Source organism: Rhinoraja longicauda, chromosome 5 (assembly GCF_053455715.1).
Source record: "Rhinoraja longicauda isolate Sanriku21f chromosome 5, sRhiLon1.1, whole genome shotgun sequence".
In the NCBI taxonomy this organism is placed as follows: domain Eukaryota; kingdom Metazoa; phylum Chordata; class Chondrichthyes; order Rajiformes; family Arhynchobatidae; genus Rhinoraja; species Rhinoraja longicauda.
This window is the reverse complement of record NC_135957.1, coordinates 29,854,068-29,867,524: the sequence shown is the minus strand read 5'-3', so window position 1 is coordinate 29,867,524 and position 13,457 is coordinate 29,854,068.

Here is a 13,457-nt window from a genome sequence, read left to right as displayed (position 1 = left end):
CGTTTTAATTAATTAAACAACAATAATACTAACACTTTTATGTAATGGAAAATACACTGCTTTTATAACCTTTAATAACTTGCTTTGAAATATTCATTGCATTCAAATATCTTTAAGGCAGCAATCATCCCCACTGTTGCTCCTTCCTCCAATCCAACAACCTCAAGTACTGTATATGTGGTCCTCCAATTCTGGCTATTTGTTCATTCTAGTCCATTTTCTTTCCCATCACTTACAACCATATAGTCCATTATCATGTAGCTTGGTTACACTCGCTGTAAGATTATTTAATTTAAAAAAAAAATCTTAATACAAAAGGAGAGGAGCAGAGAACCCGATGAGAGCAACAATGACCCCTGGCTTAGATCTATTTTGAATTTAACGTCCTCTCATTCCCCAGCCATTCCAGGTTCAGGTATTAATAATATGAAGAATGTCAGTGATTACCACTGGGTTGGATCTGCATTTACCTGCAGCTGAAAATGCAAGTTGAAAGTGGTTCTAGGAGTTTGAAACTCCTAGAACTAGGAGATTTGCCAGAGACCATAGGTGCTCTGAGTTGCTGGCCAGAAAGTAGTCAACAGAACACACTCCAACTTTCAGACAGAGGTGCTGAGCCCAGTTCTCTGATTCTGTACCCAGGAGAAGGAGGTGGAATTCTCTGCCACAGAGGGCAGTGGAGGCCAATTCACTGGATGTTTTCAAGAGAGAGTTAGATTTAGCTCAAAAGGAATCAAGGAACATAGGGAGAAAGCAGGAACTGGGTACTGATTTTGGATAATCACCCATGGTCAGATTGAATGGTGGTGCTGACTCGAAGGGCCGAATGGCCTACTCCTGCACCTATTTTCTATGTTTCTATGTTTCTAAGATGGGCCTTCGCTCTACCTTCCCTGCCATGATTGATCACCTCTTTATCATTCTCCATCTAAGGATCATTCCTTGGCTCTCTCTTCTGCTCACCCTACCCCACTTTTTCTCTCCTTTTATCTCCCTCTCTCCCACCCTCTCCCCTCCCCATTTCCTCATCTCCATTCCAGTCCCTTCCATTCTCCCTCCTACTGTCTCTCATTCCTACCTCTGCCATTCCTTCTTTTTTCTCTACCACCATTTCTCTCATATATTTTCCTTACTCCATCCCCCTTCGAACTTCTATCCCTCTCACTTTCTTGGTGCCGCCCACTCCCTCCACTTGAACTTGCCTCTCCATCCAACCTTCAATGGCCGTGATGTTTTGGAATTATTCTACATGGTCTCCACTTGCAAAAGTCGGATGGGTGATAATGATTGTTGGCTTATGCAACTCTTTGCTTTTGTATCCTGACATGAAGGGATTACAAGGGTGAAACCTCTTCGCGTCGTTCTCCTTGTCGTGGTGAAGAGTCTTGCGTGCCCCCATGATTCCAAGAGCGATGCCGTCGGAAGCTCTAGCTTCTGGTAGGGCCACCCATGGCAGTAAAGTTGAGGATGAGGGTCCAGACTAAGAACGATCCAACCTACAAGACCTCAACAGCGGACCAGGCGGACAAAGTTATCTTTTACTCACCGGCTGTGAAGGCGGATGAAGGCTGCAACAGATCTATCAACTCCATTCGTCTTGGTTCCCTTGCCATTGGGATTAGTTGATTGATTTGTGAAGGGCCATGTGCTTCTTGGAGTGCAACATCAAGTACACCTTAAACAAACTCACGCACAGGCGTCTTCGATCTGTGAGCAGCACAAAACTTCACTCAAGACTTTTGGCGATCGGGGAAGGGTGACGGGAGCAGGCTACGTGATGGCTGGAAGCTCCTAGTCAAGAACCGGCATGAAAGCGGTGAATACTTGATTGAAACGCTCAACTTTGGACTTATAAGCCACCTGAGAGTTCATAAAATCTCTTGCATTTAGGGAGCAGAGAGTCTTTTCTGGAGCATAGACCATCATCCTCAACCTCGAGAGATAGCCATGACGACAAGGGTCAAAGGCTAATTTTACAGAATCGTTATGAGTAATGAGAGCATCTGGATGATCAGAACTTACTGGTGTGGCTCCAAACACTCCTCCTGGGAACTATCTCCTTCTGTCTGTCTTACTACGAATGGAACAATGGGCTGTAATATATTTAATATATCACTCTGAAACTACAATGTACAAAGTTTAGTTTATTATTGTCACATGTACCGAGGTACAGTGGAAAGTTTTTTTGTTGCTTGCTCTTTTGTTGTGTGCTTGTTTGGTGCGTTGCGTCAGCGAAAAGACTCTCTGCTCTCTAAATGCTAGAGTACAGATCTCTGAAGGCTGTCGATAAGTAAAAGGTTTAAAAGGCTTGTGAAGCATGGTGATCACAGTCTAAAATTGGGTATATTCTGAAAGCTCCGTCACATTTCAAACTTACCTAGGTGTGCAAATGATGTTCCATAAACCTCAAGTTTACAGACAGAGAACTAGAAAATGAGATAAATCTCAATAGCTCTTTCCTCAGATTGCATGAGCATAATGGACTGAATGGTCTTGACTGAGTAATTAAACCTTTCTGTGATACTAAGATATAACCATGTGGCTTCCATGAGAGTGTTGTGACTCTCAGCGTGCTGGCTCCAGCGGCTCCACATACATCTATTATACCAATCGAATTTCAATATTTTCAGATATCCAAATATGACTGTATTCTCACTTGCTTTGACCTTCTTCCCTCGATGTTTAATCATCGTGTTCAACCCGCAAGCCTATCGGGTCATGAGATTTAAGGTGTGTAATCATTTACAAACATTGCTAGGACTAGGATATCAGTAATTAATGTCGATGACCCTCAGGGAATGGCTGTACTAGTCAACGGTGGGAAGTGGCCGAGCCACAGCGAGGTTTAATTTTATGGTACCTGCTGGCCCAGAGCTATTTGCTTTCAGGGCTTCCTGTTATTATCAGGGCATCAGTTTGCACCACTCCCCACACATCCTCACACACCCTCCCTCGCACTGCTGCTTTGCTTTCCTGTTTTGCCAGAGGGCAATTAGTTCCACAGCGCAGACTTAGAGGGAGGGAGAAAAAACTTGGCAGAGGTGAACGTAAACAAACTCAGAGCCTATTTTTAGATACTGGGTCAGCCAAGGCAGTCAGTGTGAGTCAGACCACAACTGCTGACTCCATTTTGCTGGCTCACATGGTACAGGTGAAGTCACAGAATCATAGATAGGCTGCAGCGTGGAGGGAGGCCATTCTGCCCATCAACCAGCCCTTTCAATTTATTCTTTCTCCATACCTACCCAAATTTCTTTTGAACACAATTGTAATTGAAAAACAGTGTGGGTTTTTTGTTTCCTGTATACTAGGGATTTGTAGTGAAACTCTAGACCTAAAGACCAGGCTGCTTGAAATCACGGCCTCACATGTTAGTCAGAGACTAGGGGAAAGGTGATAGCATGTAGGAGCAAAGTCCTTGGTGATTTCTTGAAGGGGGTTACCAGGAACACTTTTTTTCGTATGTCGTTGTTCGTTAGGTTTCTGTTACCAGTTGTACTTAACGAGGCAAGGAGCCAATAGAGTGACCTGTCGAACTGAAGGGTTACGTGCAGCCAGCTTGTTTTCCAATTTATTTTCGCAAGCCTCTTGGTTTGGAGAGTAAATTAACTCCAGTGGTTGCCTTTTGACTTCATTTATTTGTTCTGCCTGAAACGCCCATCGGATTAAATATTTGCAACCAGCTAGTCGAATGGTGCAGGCCCCAACACACAGTGTTTGCAGAGGTAAACTCACCAGGAAGCCTGGTTGCCACAGTCTACACGGATGTGTGGAGCCGCAGGAAAACGTCCCCAGGTTCTGCGGAACAAGTGGCTTGCCTCACCTGAGCTGAGAGGCATAGGGAGCTTGGAATACTCGCCGGAAATATTCAAGTACATCTGGGTGGGCAAAGGTGGAAGATGGGGGAGATTGTGTGGCATGGATGACGCAGGCCATGAGGTTTAGTGGCTGCAGATTGTGGGTCAGCGAGGGAAGGTCGTTGCACTCCATTCTCCCAGTATTACTCATGATACACTAGTGTGGATGAGAGCAGCTACAACAACACTCGGGAAGCTTGGCACCATACCGGACCCACTTGGTAAGCACCTCATCCACGACCATTCACACACGCCACTACCGGTCACAGAATGCACAGCAGCAATGGTGCGGCAATGTGGCGCAACGGTAGAGTTGCAGCCTTACGGGTCTTCAGCCCGTCGAGTTCGCGCCGGCCAGCGATTCCCGTACACTGGTGCTTTCCTACACAATATGGACAATTTACATTTTTTACTGAGGCCAATTAACCTACAAACCTACATGTCTTTGGATTGTGAGAGGAAACCACAGCACCCAGGGAAAACCCACGCATGTCACGGGTGAACAAACTCCGTCCAGGCAGCACCCGTAGTTAGGATCGAACCCAGGTCTCTAGCGCCTTTAGGCCGCAACTCTGGCGCCTTTAGGCCGCAACTCTACCACTGCGCCACCAGATCACCCTTGTAGGGAAGAACTCTAGGGAAGAATAAACCCAGCCTATCCATCCTCTTCTTATCATGCAGGTTCTCCAGATGCCGTAACATCCTCAAAACAAAGTTACACACGAGTCTTATAGTCACATGTTAAGACCAGCAATCGCAAGTGTCTTCCTTTCCTCCGGATAGCTGTGACATGGACTAAATTATTCAATTAAGAAAAACAATATGAAACTCAAGTCCAGCCTATCATGCACATGTCTACTCTCAGATTCCCAAACTAATTTTGGATGGTTTGGAAAAACTTATCTGGAGATGTGTATCAGTAATCATAACATTTAAATAAGCTCACTGGACTGAGTACTTGTGATTTGAATTTACTGAGGGCAGCGATGGCATCCACTGGAAAACCCAACTGCAAAAGTGAGGCCACTGGCTCAGCAGGAGTTTCCCCAACTATTGCATGTAACTGCACTAATAGCTTAATGAGATTGAAAATCAATTCTAATATAACCAAATTAATTTGGATCATTCCTGTCTCCTGTTAAAATGTTGGGGCTAAATGAATCAGCCACCACCCAATTAAAGTTCTCACTTGTGAATGCCTACCTAACAACCTTCGTCTATATACCTTCCAATAACGACACGAAAATCATAGCAATGGTGGAAGTGCACTGTAAACTTTGTGCTACATTTTGCGGGTGGGGGAGGGAGAAATTTAATTCGTAGACCCTTAATATCTTGAATAAAATTAGTGGAAGCAGTGATTATCTTCTTCTAGATATATGTAGCTTAAGAAAACAAAATTAGATGATCATTACAAGAATGATCAGAGATATTTTTACCAAGATGTCATCGGAGCTGAGGAATATGATTTTCACCCAGACAGTGGGTGGGGTCTGCAACTCATTGCCTAAAGTGATGGTGGAGACAGAAACTGTTAACACTTCTAAACATTACGTGGATGTCACTGTGTTCTGCAGGCCTAGGGATCAAATGCTGGAATGTCAGGTAACTCGTTATTGACTAGCACAGGCATGCACGGCTCCCAATTATGTTTTCATGTTCAGGGATCTGGGAATCATTGGCAAGGGCAACACATATTGAGCACAATTAGACCTGAGAAGATAATGCCCAGCTGACTTCTCGAACCACTGCTGTCTGTTCATGCCATTCATTTTCAATGGTTTTCTATGATATGCTTCTTATTATCCTTCCTTCTCATGCTATTGGGGCAACCAATGCAATCGCAGATTATTTTAAAACTGGGTAACACAGTGATGCAGTCCATAGAGCTGCTGCCTCATAGGTCCAGTGACCTGGGTTCAATCCTAGCCTCCAGCGTTGTTTGTGGAGAAATTGCACATTTTTCCCCGCACTGTGTGGGTTCTCTGCTCTTCTCTTACATCCTGAAGATGTTTGGGTTGGAAAGGTAATTAATCATTGTGAATTATTTAAATTACTATTAAAACACAAAGTACTTGTGCTATAACACCAGGATAAGCACACAACCAAGAAACCCAAGCCCAAAGCCAAAGTAGTATCTAAACTGCTTATGCACACTTATGCTAAGGACAATAACTAACTCCATCTACAATAATAAGCTAACTACATGTTAACATGCACATAAAAACTGATCATTTTTAAATGCAAATATATCATTGGGGATAACTTCATTGATTTGATGTTTCATTGAGTTAGGCCCACAACACCTCGGGAAGGTTCAACAGTGTGTGGGTGAGTGCTATAATCTGGTTGTATTTGATGATAAAGTGGAGAGAATAAAATGTATGTTGTGTAAAATCTGTGTAAATAGATGTTTGATGAACAATGTGAACAGGGTGGGCCAATGGGCCTGTTGTCATGCTGCATCACTCTGAAACCTTCTGGTTTCTAATTTCTATTTCTTGGGAAGAATACTATCAAAATGGGGCGGCACGGTGGCGCAGCGGTAGAGTTGCTGCCTTACAGCTAATGCAGCGCCGGAGATTCAGGTTTGATCCTGACTATGGGCGCCGTCTGTATGGAGTTTGTACGTTCTCCCCGTGACCTGCGTGGGTTTTCTCCGAGATCTTCGGTTTCCTCCCACACTCCAAAAGACGTACAGGTATGCAGGTTAATTAACTGGGTAAATGTAAAAATTGTCCCTAGTGTGTGTAGGATAGTGTTAATGTGCGGGGATCACTGGGCGGCGCGGACTCGGTGGGCCGAAGGGCCTGTTTCCGCGCTGTATCTCTAAATCTAAATCTAAATCTAAAAATATTAAGGTCTAATTGGTAATGAAATGTTAGAACATAGAACAGTACTGCACAAGATTGTTCAGCCCACAATGTCTGTCCTGAACATGATGCAAAGACCTTCTCTTGTCTACTTGTACATAATCCATACCCCTCCATTCCCTGCATATCCACATGCCTATCCACAAGTCTCTTAAATGCCACTGTGGTATCTGTCTCAACCACCATGTTCCAGGCACCCACCATCTTCTGTGTAAAATGTTGTATTTGTTGATAAGTTGAACAACATCTGCAAAACATAAGTAAAACAAAATATATCTAAAAATTCACTGTGGGCATAAGAGACTATTCCTGTGCTGTTTTTGCTTGCCACTTGTTAAAGTTACATTTGCAGCATATGCATTTGCCTCCATTTTAAACAAAATGTGGACTCACTCTTTATAACATTTAAGTGGGGCAAATAATACTCATAAATAATGTATTAAATTCCTTTCACAGGGTGTCATAATGAATGTAACTTTTATTCCACAAAGAAATCTACTAGACTGTATATTTTGTACTAAAATACGACTAAAACCAACAAGGAAATGCTTTGTGTACACTGCAGGGATTATGGGAGAAAATTGTTGCTTGGGATTAAATTGTGCGCACACATCTGCTTTCTTTTATAAAAATGTGCAAGTCAGCCGAGAAATATCAGGAACAAGTTGGGTTTCTGTGAACAAGTATATCATTACTCAAAAACTTGACAACACTTATCTTGAACGAATGCCACTGTGAAAATACGATAAGGCCCCCTTGAATATTCTACACATAGCTGAGGGAATAACTTTCTAGGTTAAGGTTAGGAGCAGCACAGTGGCGCAGTGGTAGTGGCAGCGGTAGAATTACAGCCTTGGAATGCCAGAGACCCAGGTTCGATCCTGACTACGGGTGCTGTCTATACCGAGTTTGTACTTTCTCCCCATGGTTTTCTCCTGGTGCTCCAGTTTTTCTCCCACACCTCTAAAGACATGTAGGTTAATTGGCTTTGGTAAGAATTGTAAATTCTCCCTAGTGTGTAGGATAGTGCTAGTGTATGAGGTGATCGTTGGTCAGAGAGGACTCGATGGGCCGAAGGGCCTGTTTCCGCAGTGTATCTTTAAACTAAACTAAACTAAACTAAATAGCCTTAAAAAAATGGCCATCATCCTAAACCCCATACTTTTGAATAAAACGGATTAGTGTGAGGTTGTGATGTCTTATATGTCCACTCATATGTCTGTTTCTGTGCTGTATCTCTAATTCTCTAAATCTAAAAAATTAATTAAAAAAAAAAAAAGTAAGGTCCCACAAAAAGTTAAATCAATAGAACTTCTAATTGGAACTGCATTTGAGTGCATCGGTGCATTTGACTTGCAAGCTTAAATGCAGAAGTTACCTAAAATCATCTCAATAGATTTTTTCCTCTATCATCTCTACCTTGCTGTAGCATTAATATGTTCACTCATTTACATGGAAGGACAGCTCCATAAGCTTTTAAACTTTGAGATCTGTGGATCTGTAACAGTGTGGTCTGAAGAAGTAAACAACACCAAACTGGATTACAGTTTCAGACAGCTGCACCAGAGATCCAATAATCTCAACCATTCCGAGTCTCATGTCTGAGTCTGTCCGTACATGTTACATAGTTGATATCATATTGTGGGAGGGACTGTCATTTGGAATGCAAACTACTCATGAAGTAAAAAAAGACAAGATCCTTGCCTCAGACAGATTGCTTGACTGAAAAGTTCTGCAGTGTTTTCCTGACAGAATTTTTTTATGTTTATATGTTGTTTGTTGTTTGTTGAATCTATTCCAAATTATAAAACCCTCACATTTAACAATTATAAGTCTGGCGTCTCGTGAGTCGAACTGGAAAGGAAAATCGGCTTTTTGTTTTAATATTGTAATATTAACAAGCTTCATTTTATTAGTAGAGGGAAACAGAAACAGCCCGTAAAGTAATAAAGAGGAGCCACAAGAAGCTGCTGATCCTGAAATAAAGAACAAAACAACCCTCAACCCTCAAATAAAGACCCTCAACAACTTCTCCTTTGACTCCTCCCACTTCCTCCAAACCAGAGGCGTAGCTATGGGCACTCTCATGGGCCCTAGCTACGCCTGCCTCTTTGTCGGGTACGTCGAACAATCCCTGTTCCAGACGTACACTCCGCTACATCGACGACTGCATTGGTGCTACCTCTTGCACCCATGCAGAACTCACTGACTTCATACACTTCACCTCCAATTTCCATCCTGCCCTTAAATATACCTGGACTATCTCTGACATCTCCCTCCCGTTTCTGGACCTCACCATCTCCATCACAGGAGACAGACTAGTGACGGACATTTACTACAAACCCACCGACTCGCACAGCTATCTGGACTACACTTCTTTCCACCCGGTCCCCTGCAAAAAGTCTATCCCCTACTCCCAATTCCTCCGTCTACGCCGCATCTGCGCCCGGGATGAGGTGTTTCACACTAGGGCTTCCGAGATGTCCTCGTTCTTCAGAAAACGGGGCTTCCCCTCCTCCATTATAGATGAGGCTCTCACTAGGGTCTCTTCTACATCCCGCAGCTCTGCTCTTGCTCCCCCTCCCCCCACTCGCAACAAGGACAGGATCCCCCTCGTTCTCACCTTCCACCCCACCAGCCAGCGGATCCAACATATCATCCACCAACATTTCCGTCACCTACAACGGGACCCCACCACTGGCCATATCTTCCCATCCCCTCCCCTCTCTGCGTTCCGCAGAGACCGTTCCCTCCGTAACTCCCTGGTCCACTCGTCCCTTCCTACCCAAACCACCCCAACACCGGGCACTTTCCCCTGCAACCGCACGAGATGCAACACCTGTCCCTTTACCTCCCCCCTCAACTCCATCCAAGGACCCAAACAGTCTTTCCAGGTGAGACAGAGGTTCACCTGCACCTCCTCCAACCTCATCTATTGCATCCGCTGCTCTAGATGTCAACTTATTTATATCGGCGAAACCAAGCGCAGGCTCGGCGATCGCTTCGCTGAACACCTGCGCTCGGTCCGCATTAACAAAACTGATCTCCCAGTGGCCAAGCACTTTAACTCCCCCTCCCATTCCCAGTCTGACCTTTCTGTCATGGGCCTCCTCCAGTGCCATAGTGAGGCCCGCCGGAAATTGGAGGAGCAGCACCTCATATTTCGCCTGGGCAGTTTGCAGCCCGGTGGTATGAACGTCGACTTCTCCAACTTCAGATAGCTCCTCTGTCCCTCCCTTCCCCTCCTCCTTCCCAGATCTCCCTCTATCTTCCTGTCTCCACCTATATCCTTCCTTTGTCCCGCCCCCTTGACATCAGTCTGAAGAAGGGTCTCGACCCGAAACGTCACCCATTCCTTCTCTCCCGAGATGCTGCCTGACCTGCTGAGTTACTCCAGCATTTTGTGAATAAAACAAAAAATAAAAGACTGGAGGGCCACAGCGGGTCGCCCGTCATCTGTGGAAAGAGCATCCATTCCATCTGCAGATACTGCCTGGCCTGCTGAGTTCCACTAACCTTTTGTTTTCTGCAAAGGAATAAATATGTTTTCCTGTTTCATTGTTGGTTATTGGAACGGAGCCAAGAGAAAACAGATTAGTGATGGTATTGACGTGTGGAAGAGAAGTTAAAAGAGTAGAGTAAAACAAGAGGAGAACAATCTTGAAGAAAGTTGAGGGACAGTGGCCTGAAAACAGTTGAGAATTGAGTGGTGGCCAGATTCAGCTGATCCATAACAGTGTACAGTTCTGGTCACCACATTATAGAAAGGATGTGATAGCTTTGGAGAGGGTGCAGAGGAGATTCACCAGGATGCTGCCAGGGATGAAGGGCCTCGGCTATGAGGAGAGACTGAGCAGACTGGGGTTGTTTTCCCTGGAGCAGAGAAGGCCGAGAGGGGACATGATCGAGGTGTACAGGATCGTGAGGGGCATAGATAGGGTAGATGGCGGGGAACTTCTTCCACTGGTGGAAGGTTCAACAACGAGGGGACATAGATACAGGGTAAGGGGAGGGAGGTTTTGGGGGGATGTGAGAAAGAACTTTTTCACCCAGAGGGTGGTTGGAGTCTGGAACTCACTGCCTGGGGTGGTGTTGGAGGCGGGAACACTCACAACGTTTAAGAGGCATTTGGATGGGCAATTGAAATGCTACAACATTCAGGGCTACGGTCTAAATGCTGGAAAATGGGATTAAAATTAGACTGTGTTTGGTAACGGGCGGCACGGACACGATGGGCCGAAGGGCCTCTTTCTGTGCTGTAGGACTCTATGACTCTATAACTCTATAACATTAAAACAGAAAATACTGGAAACACTCAGCAGGCTGTGGAAAGAGAAACACAGTTAATATTTAAAACTCAAGACTATTAGAATCTATAACACATCAATGTTTCAGGAAGAAGATAGAAGAGACTGCAGTTGCTGGAAACTTGAGCATAAAACAATGTGCTGAACAACCCTAATAGGGCAGACAACATCTGTGGATCTCTCCACAGCTTCAGCCTGGCCTGTTGCTTTCTTCAGGTAATTTGCTTTTCACGAATGCGTCAGGTAGTGTTAAAGTCCATATTTATTCCATTAGGCAGCACAGTGGTGGAGTGGTGGATCTGCTGCCTCACAGCGTCAGAAACCCAGCTTTGATCCTGTCCTCAGGTGCTGTCTGTGTGGACATTCTCCCAGTGACTGCATGAGTTTCCTCTGGATGCTCCAGTTTCCTCTCATATCACAAAGGTATGCAGGTTTGTTAATTGACCTTTGTAAAATTGCCGCCAAGTGTGCATGGAATAAATGCAAAAGTGGAATAACATGGAACTTAGGGATGGCACAGTGGCACAGCGGTAGAGTTGCTGCCTTACAGTGCCAGAGACCTAGGTTCGATCCTAAGTACGGATGCTGTCTGTACAGAGTTTGTACGTTCTGCATGGATTGCATGGATTTTCCGCAGGTGCTCCAGTTTCCTCGCATACTTCAAAGATGTATAGGCTTGTAGGTTCATTGGCTTCAGTAAATATTGTAAATTGTCCCTAGTGTGCAGGATAGTTCTAGTGTATGGAGTGATCGCTGGTCGGTGTGGACTCGGTGGGCTGTAGGGCCTGTTTCAGTACTGTATCGCTATCTCTATCTCTAGTGTGAACAGGTGACCGAGGGCAGACTCGATGGGGTGAAGGGCCTGTTTCCACGGTGTATCTCTAAACTAAATTAAGCTAAAGTGCCATGCTACAAAGGCTAATACGTCAACTCCAGGTATTCTTCTTGAAACAAGGGAGCTCACAAGGCAAGCAGGAAATAATTTACTTCCGCTGGCACAACAGTAATCTCGGGTGTCCGAGGACAACGCATGCTATGAGTAAAGGGGTTGAGCAGGCAGGAGCAATTAAAAGGCTACTTTTATTTCCAGTGGAGTTGCCAGATCACATAAGTGTTTATAAATTGTGTTTATTGATTTCTCCACCGTCCAGTGACAGCACAAAGCACTTCTTGGCTTAATGTGGCGCTGGTCAGGCTCCAGAGCAATGGGTCTGAGCTCATCAGCTGCTGGCCACAGGTCTCCAGCTGGATTGTCACCTCCCGACTATATAAAAATGTTTTCTCCCAACTGATCAATTGTTTTCTACTCAAGTGACAGTCCGCTGTCCATGATCCTGGTGAATATCTTTTGAAACCAAAGCGGTAGAAATAAGCACATACTTTAAAAAAATAGTATATTTTCACAGGTTTGTAGGGACACAGGGATTGGTCCAGGCCATCGAACCCTCTGATTGGTAGACCGGGTGAGGTGGTACGCAGGTAAAGGGAACGAGGCAGTCTCGTTTAGTCCTCCAGCGGAGACAGTAAGATTTATGGTTGTCTGTCATTTGATGCGTTGATTGTCACGGTTGTTAATGTTATAATAAACGGCTACTTCAATGTACTTCGCCTACGACTCGCCATAGGTTTCTAATTAAATTCAGAGAGTCAGCTAAATGTTTTAGGCAGGAGAGAAAGCAGGTAGAGGGGAAGAAGCGGTTTGGATAAAAGATGAAGATATACTGTCGAGTACAGCAGTGTATCTGGGGCAAGAGAAGAGGCAACACAATGGCACAGAGTTAGAGTTGTTGTCTTACAGCGCCAGAGGCTCGGGTTCCAACCTAAGTATGGGTGCTGTCTGTATGGAGAATGTACGTTCTGCCTGTGACATCGTGGTTTTCTCCAGGTGCTCCACTTTCCTCCCACATTCCAAAGACATGCAGGTTTGTAGGTTAATTGGCTTCAGTAAAAATTATAAATCATCCCTAGTGTGAAGTGTATGGAGTGAACTCTGGTCGGCACGGACTCGGTGGGCCGAAGGGCCTGTTTCCGCACTGTATCTCTAAAGTCTAAACTCTAAAGAGAACTATTCTTGTTAATCTCAGCATTGGCACTAATAAAGCATACACTAAACCCCTCCAAACATGGATTTTTTTCTGGTTTCTTTCTCATTAATATCCTCAATGTTTGTGCATGTGAATCCCTCTCTCTCCCCTCCACAACCTTTCTCACTGGAGATAATCTTCCATAAAAGCTGACTAGGGAACTCTGGCAAACTTGCTAATGCCGGTCTCACATTTCTGAAATGGTTTAATAGCCACTTAAGCAGCATTCTGACGAAGTAGTCAGGAGCAAGGCACCATATTACAGAGACTGCCTTGCCTCTGGTCCGGCTAAGAGCCAATTCAGCACAAACTGTTTGAGTCTCTCTCTGTCTCTGC